The sequence below is a fragment of the Microtus oregoni genome, unplaced genomic scaffold, assembly GCF_018167655.1.
Source record: "Microtus oregoni isolate MIOR12 unplaced genomic scaffold, Mior012 000046F_ref0000063, whole genome shotgun sequence".
In the NCBI taxonomy this organism is placed as follows: Eukaryota; Metazoa; Chordata; class Mammalia; order Rodentia; family Cricetidae; genus Microtus; species Microtus oregoni.
In genome coordinates this window covers 4,198,202-4,208,121 of record NW_024543220.1, presented here as the reverse complement: position 1 = coordinate 4,208,121, position 9,920 = coordinate 4,198,202, and positions in this window count along the sequence as shown.

Here is a 9,920-nt window from a genome sequence, read left to right as displayed (position 1 = left end):
TGGATAATAATTCCAGCAGATTTCCAAGGCCGATACAGCTAACATCACCTCACCATATAGGAGAAAATGATGTGGATATTAAACAAGTTCTGGAATCAAAACTGAGAAGAGAAAGATTCATGCTTTGACAGATGTCCATAACAATGATAAACTGTAGAGCATATTCTCAACAGATTGGTAATTTTAACAAAAGTTTTCCCAAAAGAGAGATGAAAGTTTAATGATCTCTAATTTTTTCCTATGTTCATTGTTGCATTTTGACTAAATATCAGATTGAATCTCTCAATGGTTTTAGTATCTAATATTTTTAACCTCAGCATAGGCTCATCTGGCTTAGGGGGACGAGCCTTCAGAAGAAATTTGAACCAAGGTGTTTCAGTTCCCTAACTTATGGTATTCTTAAATCATGATTTGAAGAAGGGTTGAGTAGAGGGATAATGCTGGAATTAGCAGGTTACCTAGGAGACAAAACCAAAACCTAAGCTTGTACACACCAACTGTTTGTAGGACTTTGAGCCCTGTGGTGGTTTCTTCTCACTTGTGCTTCTGGATGCTGCCTTAACCTCTTGTTTTAATGCTCGTGATTTTGAGCCTGTGGCTACAACATCCACAGATTAATCTTGGATGCATAAAACCCATTCTCCGCTCACAGTATTATTGTTCTAAGGTTAGAAACCTTATTAGGAGAAAATGTTGAAGAACAGTAAGCTCTATGACAAAGTCCCAGTGTGAGTGTGTGGGGGGTCATGAAGTCCCACCTCCAACTGAAGAGCTGTGGCAATCTATGGCTGCTGGGAGAGGAGTCAACTTTCTTCAGAGCTGTAGCCCCCAAGAGGCTACCTATGACTTACACCACTCACATTACAGGCAACTCTAAGTGGACTTGGTGCATTTAATTAATGAGCATATGAATGTGGGGGGAATAGATATCTGGGGATGGGGCATGTGGAAAAGAAATGTGAAGTGGTTTTAATCAAAGCACCTTATATGCAGGTATGGAATTCTCAAACAATAGAAAAAAACAACAAGCTAGATGCACCCAGCTTTTCTAGATGGGAGTTTGTTCTTGTGATTTCTCTTAAACTAGACACTTTGGTTTGGTCACCTCTTGTACAGGGCATTGGTTTTTTTTGGATTGGGTCTCTCTCATGAGCCACTTTCTTTCTTGGAGTCAGAAAGTCCCATCAGTTCTCCTGTGTGTGCAATAGAAAGAGTCAAGCTGGTTTGGAAGGGATTGATTTACTTGTAGAAGGAAGCACGAGATCCCAGCTTGACCCATCTGATTCATATCTTCTAACCTCAACTAGTTCTAGTACTGGAAGGTGGTCCAGATCAAGTTGATGAAGGTCAAGTCACAGATTTTAATGCACAGACTGGAAAGCAGACATTGCCTTAGGTACTGGGGGAAAAAATCTTAATTGCACAAAGTTTTAATTATTGTAGTTAGAACAAGAGATGGTTGAGGGTGATTTTTCTTTTTGTTTGTTTGTTTTTTGTTTAGAAATTTTATAACAAGCTTGTATTATGATTTAGGAATTTCATAATGTAAGCATATTACTCATAGCATTAGAAATAGATTTTAATGATTCATTTATTTTTATTTTGCAAGCAGTGGTATTATGTATGGATGTGTGTCTGTTGTGAGGGTGTCATATATCCTGCTTAGCTGTACTCTGCTAAGCAGTTGCCTGAAACAGCTTTATTCATCAACTGTTTCAGTAAAAGAAACACATATGCAGAAGGACATCACACATCAAACTTCTCCCAGGTCCTCCCCACCTACCTGTCCACTCAACTTTTTGTTCTATCTTTATATATAATAAAAAAAGTGGGTGAAGTTTTCCTTGATTTGAGCACTGCATGTATTTGTAGACTTGAGTCTCGTCTCTCACTTTCTTCTAGCAATGATAACCATGTCCTTTATGGACATCATCTTTCTTATCTTTAGACTGTTCACTGCTTCTGTATCTTTCTTCCATCTATCGTCTTGTTCTGGCTTCTAGGCTTTCTCTATGGTAGAATGAAAATGAACAAGCCAACAAAACACATGTTCGACTGGAAATTATTTTTTAAAAGATGAAGAATCATAATGCATGCATGATTTTATATTTATCATAAGAAAGGGGAGCAATTTTCCATTAGGTATTCATGTATCTTTATTCAGACAGCAAACATAAATGGCCTATAATCTTTTAGAAATACAAATAATTTCAACTTATATTTTATCTGTTATTTAAATATCAGTAAAAATTAATCCATATGGTTTAGTGTTGCATTTAGTAAAACCTTGCCATGTAAGGAAAGATGCACCATCTTGGGACCCACATTATAGGATCGTGATGGGGTGTCTAATCACTTAGAGCAACAGAGAGGTCTTTCCTAATTCACAAGAAGCTGATATGGATTTAAAGAAGAGACATCTGTGTATTAAGTTGTATTAATATGTTGTTGCCTTTAAGGTCTTCTCTTTCAGCAATCCATCCATCTACTCATCTGCTATCTTCTCCTTCTTCAGTTCCTAAACTAAAGATCATCTTCTCCGGCCATATCCTCATGCTTTGATGCAATCTGTGTTTTCCTTGTATGACAATCATCCCCTAGGTAATGACTTAGATGATGTCTCCCACTCCATGGAGACTTTGTCAAAGCAGAGACCATGTCTCTCTATTTCACTGCTGTGCTTGCTAACCCACCCCCACCAGATATGAGTCTGTCATGAAGCAGGTTGGCTGTGGGTATTCCCTGCACTAGCATACTCTAAACAATCTGCAGTTGTGGGGAAGATCAGAAGTGGAGTGCCGATGCCTGTTCCTGCTCTGTCTGTGAAGGACTATCCCTATCTATCACAGTCCAGGAAAAAAATACCTCTTTCACTCTTCCACAGTAAAGCTTCAGTGGTACAATTACCATAATTCCCTGTGTCTACCTCTGTATTCAGGCTTCATTGTGAGCACAGCTTTTCCAATTCCGTGTGTGTGTGTGTGTGTGTGTGTGTGTGTGTGTGTGTGTGTGTATGAGTGTTCTGCTGCTGCCTAGTGCCTACAGAAAACAATAGATGTTATTGGATCCCTTTGGAATGGAGTTAAGATGTTTACTTTATGGAAAGCAGAAGCCACATCGCTATATACCTACAGGTGATGAAAGAAGAGAACATCACTTTTCCATGTTAGGGGTAAACTAAGAAATAAGGGATTTGGGGAATGGTTAGAAGTAAAACTGTAAAGTCTATCAAGCCCCGGTCTATGGGACAAACCCAAGTGAGAAGCACTACAGACAGATGGAGAAAGGAAGCTCTTCACCCTGAGGAATAAAAGCTCACTCTGAGGGGAAGCCCCTCCGCAATCACTTAAAATAACACACTGCATACTCTGAACACAGGGATCCTACAAGCTGCCAACCCAGAGGGGCAACTGGACTAGCTCCATTTAAGAAGTCTCTCAGTGGGACCTCTATAGTTTTATGCTTTCCAACAAATTTCTAAACACTGCTTGACTTCATTGTCCTTTCAAAGCAGCAGGTACAGAGTGGGGAAAAAGGTGATTTCCAATGACAATTCTGAGGGAGGGCTGTCTTAGTCAGGTTTCTCTAGAGGAACTGAACTAACAGAATGAGCATGTATATATAGAAAGGGGATTTGTTAGAATGAGTTATAAAATTTAGTCCATGTAACCCAACAATGGCTGCCTATGAACATAAGTTTCAAGAATCTGGTAGTTGTTTTCAGTCCACAAGGATGAATGCCTCAGGTGATCTTCAGTATATTCTGGAGCCCCAAAGACGGTCTAATGCCAGTGAGTGTTGGAAGTCCCTTCTGGCAGGTCCAGGTTGCAGTCTCTAGGGGCTTGGCAGCTTTTCCCATAAGTCTGACAATGTGGAAACTCCCTCCCTCCCCAGAAAAAAAAATTTCCCTCTATTTGCCCCGGTAGAATGTTTCTAGGCCTGGAGGACTGACCTTATCTGAAAGTTGTATCTAAACCAAGTGCTTGACTTATCTTTAGCTTGAATCCTGGCACAGATTCCTGCTAGCAGACGTGTGCTCAGAGCTCTGCTATAGGACCCTGCTGCCTCATAGGAAGCCTTGTGATAGAAGTGTGACACGTAATGCAAATTAGGGTTTGTCCCCAGGCTTCCCAATCCTACATATTTCTTATACCCTGGAATAAAGTTGAGCTGATTCACCAAAGTCTGTCTCCAGAGGGCTGTCTCTTTCATACACACAGTCGTCCTAACCCTGTTCCCCACTTCTGCTCCTTCCATCCTCTAGACCAATGCAGTGAATGGTCCCAGGGAAGAGGCAGAACCACAAATGAGGAAATGGACTTGCTAGGAAGGGCTTTCTTCTTCCATGTCCTTAAGGTAGGCTGCCAGCAGAAGATGTGGTCCACACTAAAGGTAGATCTTTCTAGCTCAATAGATCTGGATTGAGTTTATTTCCCCACTTTAAAGATCCACATTACAAGTAGGTCCTTCCACTTCAATTGACTTAATTTTTTAAAAAAATCCTTTACAGGTATGTCCAGTCATTTGGGTTTTTGTTAATTTCAGATGTAGACAAATTTGCAACCAAGAAGAGCTGTCACAAGGACTAATATAAAATATATGAAGAACAGAATAACCAGGATCAATAAAACAAATTACAGCTTACGCTGGTGAGGATGTGGAGTAAGGGGAGCACTCTTCCACTCTTGATGGGAGTACAAACTTGCGCAACCACACTAGAAATCAGTGTGGTGGTTCCTAGGAAGCTGAGAATTGATCTACCTCAAGACCCAGCTATACCACTCTTGGGCAAAGGAAACTTAATCCTGCTACAGAAACACTGACTCAATCTTATTTATTGATGCTCTATTCATAATAGCTAGAACCTGGAAACAATATCAGTGTTTCTCACTAAGAATAGATAAAGAAAATATGGTATATGTACACAATGAACATTACTTAGCTGTTAAAATAATGACCTCATGAATTTTGCAGATAGATGGATGGAGTTAGAAAAAAAATCATTCCTGAATGAAATAACACAGACCCCAAAGGAAAAATATAGTATGTATTCACTTATAAGTGGATGCTATCTGTTAAGTCTTCTATAAGCAGTCTATAATCCATAAAAGCACAGAGGTTAGGTACAGAATAAGGGACTAGGGGGATGACTAGATCACCCCAGGACAGGAAATACGATAGATGGATCAGGGAGGCTAGTACAGGAGAATCAAATGTGGGGGGAAGGAAGGTCATGGGGGGAATATGGGGAGGAACAGCTGAAACTAATGGCCATTTGAGGGGTTGTATGGAAACTTAATACAGTAGAAGCGTCCTAAAACATATACATATGTGAAAGCTATCTAAATTGAATTGCCTAATAACAAGGAAATCAGAACCACAATTGCAGTGCAAGAGCCAGAGAGGATCAAGGAATGAAAGTTCTTCTAACCACCACAGGATCAATGCACATATAAACTCACAGAGGTTGTGGCACTATGCACAGAACCTACACAGGTTTTGGGACCAAGGAGTCCCCAGTGCTGAGAGGAGAAGTGGTCCCAAGCTCCCATCCCTAATCCAGAAGCTATCTCCAATTGATAATACTCACAAATTTAAAATTAGTTTTCTCCAGAGAGTCTCACTGGAGATGCAAACCATTCTTAAGGCCAGGTCCCTTGTCCAGCACTATATTCCTGACACAAAATGAACTCAAGGATACTTTTGGAGGTTTGTTTATTTGTTGTCTCACAGTGCTCTGCCTGACCTTTTCCCCCACTTTCCCTACAGGTCTTTGCTTATGGTTTCTGATTTTTTTTTTTTGAGAATTTCTATTCATGCTAATTTACATGTCTCTGCATCGATTTGTGTTTCTTGTGCTTTTTCTTTGGCTCTTTGTTTGCTTGTTTGTTTTTCTTTTTTGGTTTGGTCTTCATGTTTTTATCTTATTTTATTTTTTTTTGCTTTTGAGTCACTTCTTTTTTTTTTTCATTAGATGCCTGCTTATTTTCTAAAGGAACAAAGCAGAATTAGGGAGGTTGAGAACCAGTGACTTAAGGTACGTGTACCTTGGTTGAATGACCTCTATTATCCAGTAATAGTTTTCTGCTTGAATCCAGAATATGCAGTCCAGAATCTGAGTGGGGTATAATGCAGGCAGAAGCTTGGGCCATGGCGAATCTGACAGCAAGTTAAAACTCTCCCATCAGCATACGTACCTTAGGTCAGTAGTTCTCAACATCCCTAATGCTGCAACATTTAATACAGTTTCTCATGGTGTGGTAACCATAAGTCAAAAAATTATTTTTGGTGCTGCTATATGATTGTAATTTTTCTAGTTATGAATTGTAATGTAAATATTTGTCTTTTCCCATGGTCTCAGGTGACCGTTTTGAAAGGTTCATTCAATTCCCGGGCGGTCATGACCCAAAAGTTGAAAACCACTGACTTAGGGTATGATCAACATCCTGTCCTACCTACACTAGTTTAAAATCTCCAAAAATAAGGGCTTAGTGATGCCATAGAGAAAGTTGGTCTTAAGTTCAAGACCTTTGTTTTCTTAGGGATATTCCAAATCCATGATTACTGTATTGGATAAGAGAACCACAACCTTCATATACGGTATGATATCCAGAGCATGAAAACAAACTACATTCCTAGCAAGATGTATGCATTTTGAGAAAAGGAGTCACCCTGACACATTTTTGAGAAGTAAATACTAATAATCGTAAAGAATATGTACCTCTTCATCTTTTGGTGAATGTGATACAGTCAGTAACTTGTTAAGAAAACGGACAATTACTATCAGAAAACCAGAACACTGGTATGTTGTCTCACTAGGTGAACCACCAAATAGCCGTCTGCTGGAAAATACTGCTAAAATGAGATAACAAAAACAGCTAAGGGGAATCACTTAATTTTGTTTTTTTAAAAAAGAAGACATGTGCTATGGGAACTCTTTCAGTCCATAGCGTTTATGATACCAGCCCACTTGGGCGTGGTCTTTTATACTATATATGCAGCTGTAAATCTTGCATGTGCTCACTCTCCACTGTAGGATTCAGTTCCTCTTCCCCGTTCATGTAGAGGACTGTGATCTGTGAGTCTACCTCTGAATAAAGAACCCTTTATTATACTCAATTCTGAGGTAGTGTGGGATTACTTTATAGCATTCATCATCATCTTGTGCCCACACAAATCCCAACTCCATGCCTACCAGGATAGATCCAAAAGACCCAAAAGGTCCACTGCCCTGAGGTCTCCCACCCTACCAGTCTGGCTTGACTTCACCTACTAAGCAGTTTGTTTGTTTGTTTGTTTTTCCAAAACCCCACTGCAGCAGAACTACTGAAAGGTGACTTGGCAATCTCCCAGGTTCGCACGCGCCTCCCCACTCCTGCCTTGCACAGCTTCTAGTTTGTGTTCCCTGCTTTGGGATCCTTGATATTCTAGTCAAAATAAACTTTCTGTGTGTGGAATTGGTTTAATGGCTGTTAATTGTCAAGCAAAGCATAATTGCCAGTATTTAACTAGGCACCAACTCACAGAACAAAAGCAGCATGGGACTGTTCACGCAGATGGGTGTGTCTTTCCACCATTCAGCTGCAACTGTGACACCGGTGGACCAATAAAGATTACTACACCTACAGCAATTTACTGGAATCCCCCAGCAGAGGTAAGTGAATTAATAAATTTGAAACTTATACAATTGAAGACAATATTACCATTCAAGAATTTAATAACATTTTTGCTTATAGTATAGATCGCATTCTGCAAGGCTTATATGGTTTTTCTGATACATCCATTTACTGGATATTGGGACTTAGCCTTGTTTTTCATATTCTATTTCGAAGAAAATGGTTTGATAGCAGAGCAAAGAATCAGGTACCTTTAGAGATGATAACAGTCTTTACAGACTAAAAATGAGCATCTTACTGACAGGATTAATACAGTCAAAATTAAAAAGCTAACTGAAAAGGGTAACTTTAATTTGACAGACAAAATTCAATCCTTGTCAAATGGTACTGGAAAATTATCTGAAAGATTTCATACTATTGAATTTGACAATCAAAGGGGCACGCCTTTAATCCCAGCACTCGGGAAGCAGAGGCAGGCGGATCTCTGTGAGTTCGAGGCCAGCCTGGTCTAAAAGAGCTAGTTCCAGGACAGGAACCAAAAGATACGGAGCAACCCTGTCTCGAAAATCAAAAAAAAAAAAAAGAGTTATGCTAGGTTAGCAGATAGATTTTATCTCCAGGAAGGCAATCCGCATGCTATCCACATAATGTCCAAGGATGAGACATTCTTTTTAACAGAAAAATTTAATACCTTGGAATAACATGTGCAGAATGAGGACCAGACGCTAGGTGTGGCAATGAGATCACTAGAAATATATAAAAGCCAAGAGATTCAGGCTTTATGAAAGACAGTAGTTGAAAGACTTGAAATGATTGGAGATAAGATAAAGATAAGAAATAATTGGAGCTGATAAACAGGGAGAGAAGGTACAAAGACAGGCTTAACATCACCAGTACATGTCAGAGTTAGAGATGACTTACCCAGGGTATTAGTTTCCTACCCTGTAATCACCTCTGAAAAAGCACCAAGTTCTGAATGCCCAAAAGGATCCGAAGAATGTAGATGAAAATTTATAGGTATGGACAATCTTAAAGAAATTAAGCAAGCAGTAGTATCTTATGGCTTGCATTCACCATTTGTTAGGGAGATGATAAGGCTACCACACATGATTGGCTTCAATTAGTTTCAGTGGTCCTGGAAGATGGGCTAAAACTGCTGTGGAAATGCTACTAGTGAAAAGAAGAAAAAAAATAGAAAAACAGGGAAAAGCAAAAGGATTTGAGGCTTCCCAAGATCCAATTCTTGGTGAGGGCAGTTATGCTGATCCACAGGATCAAACTCTTTACAATGAACACATATTATCTCTATGCCACACAGCAGCCATAAATGCAAGCATTTACAGTATTCAAGAACCAGGACAATTAATTGAATCATATATTATGGCTAAATAAACAAGGCCAAAGAGAACCCTTTAGTGACTTTTTATAAAAATTAACTAAGACTATATAAATAGGAGTAACAGACCTATGTTAGATGAGTACTTATTGAATCTCTGCCTTTTGAAAATTCCAACTTAGAATGCCAAAAGATATTTGGGCCTTTAAAGGTTAGATCAGTGCCAATGAATGAATAGATTCTGCATGCAATGAATGTTGAGACATTTAGCTATAAAACTGAGTCTTGGGTAAAAGAAACAATTTTCAAAGTCTGAGGATATATCAAAATGCTAACTAACTGTTTTAATTGTGGTAGAATAGCACATCTAAGAAAGGATTGTAGACAAGGCATTCCTAGGATTAATGTCTCCTCTGGGAATGGCATAAATAGAAGATCTCAATTTTCTGGATTATATAGAAGATGTGGCAAATGCTGACATTGGACCAATGAATGTAAATCAACAAAAGACAGGGCAACTTGATACCATTGGAGAACTCCTTGGGGGGCCTCTTGCAGGCCCCCAAGTCAAACGTGGTCCAGTCAGTCTCGGTCACTGTGGAGGACAGCCACACCAGGAAAATTAAAAAATCCATTTCCTGCTGTAAAAAAAAATAATGCTCTAGATGATGGAATAAATGTGGAGGATGATTCAAAAATTCCAATAGAAAATATATATTCTGGAAGACTTCTATAAATGATCAATGACCAAAGTGAAGAGTGTGTATAATTACATTGTAATTGAGGAATCACTGAATACAGGTGTGTATGTGACTATCATTAGGCATCCAAATTAGCCTCTTCAAGAAACTGATGTAAAATATGACATTTAAATAAATTAGGGTTCTGTTGACATGACCACAATTGCTCCAAGCACCACAAATCTATTTCTGAGAGAATGTTGAGCACCAAAGAAACTCTACTTGGGG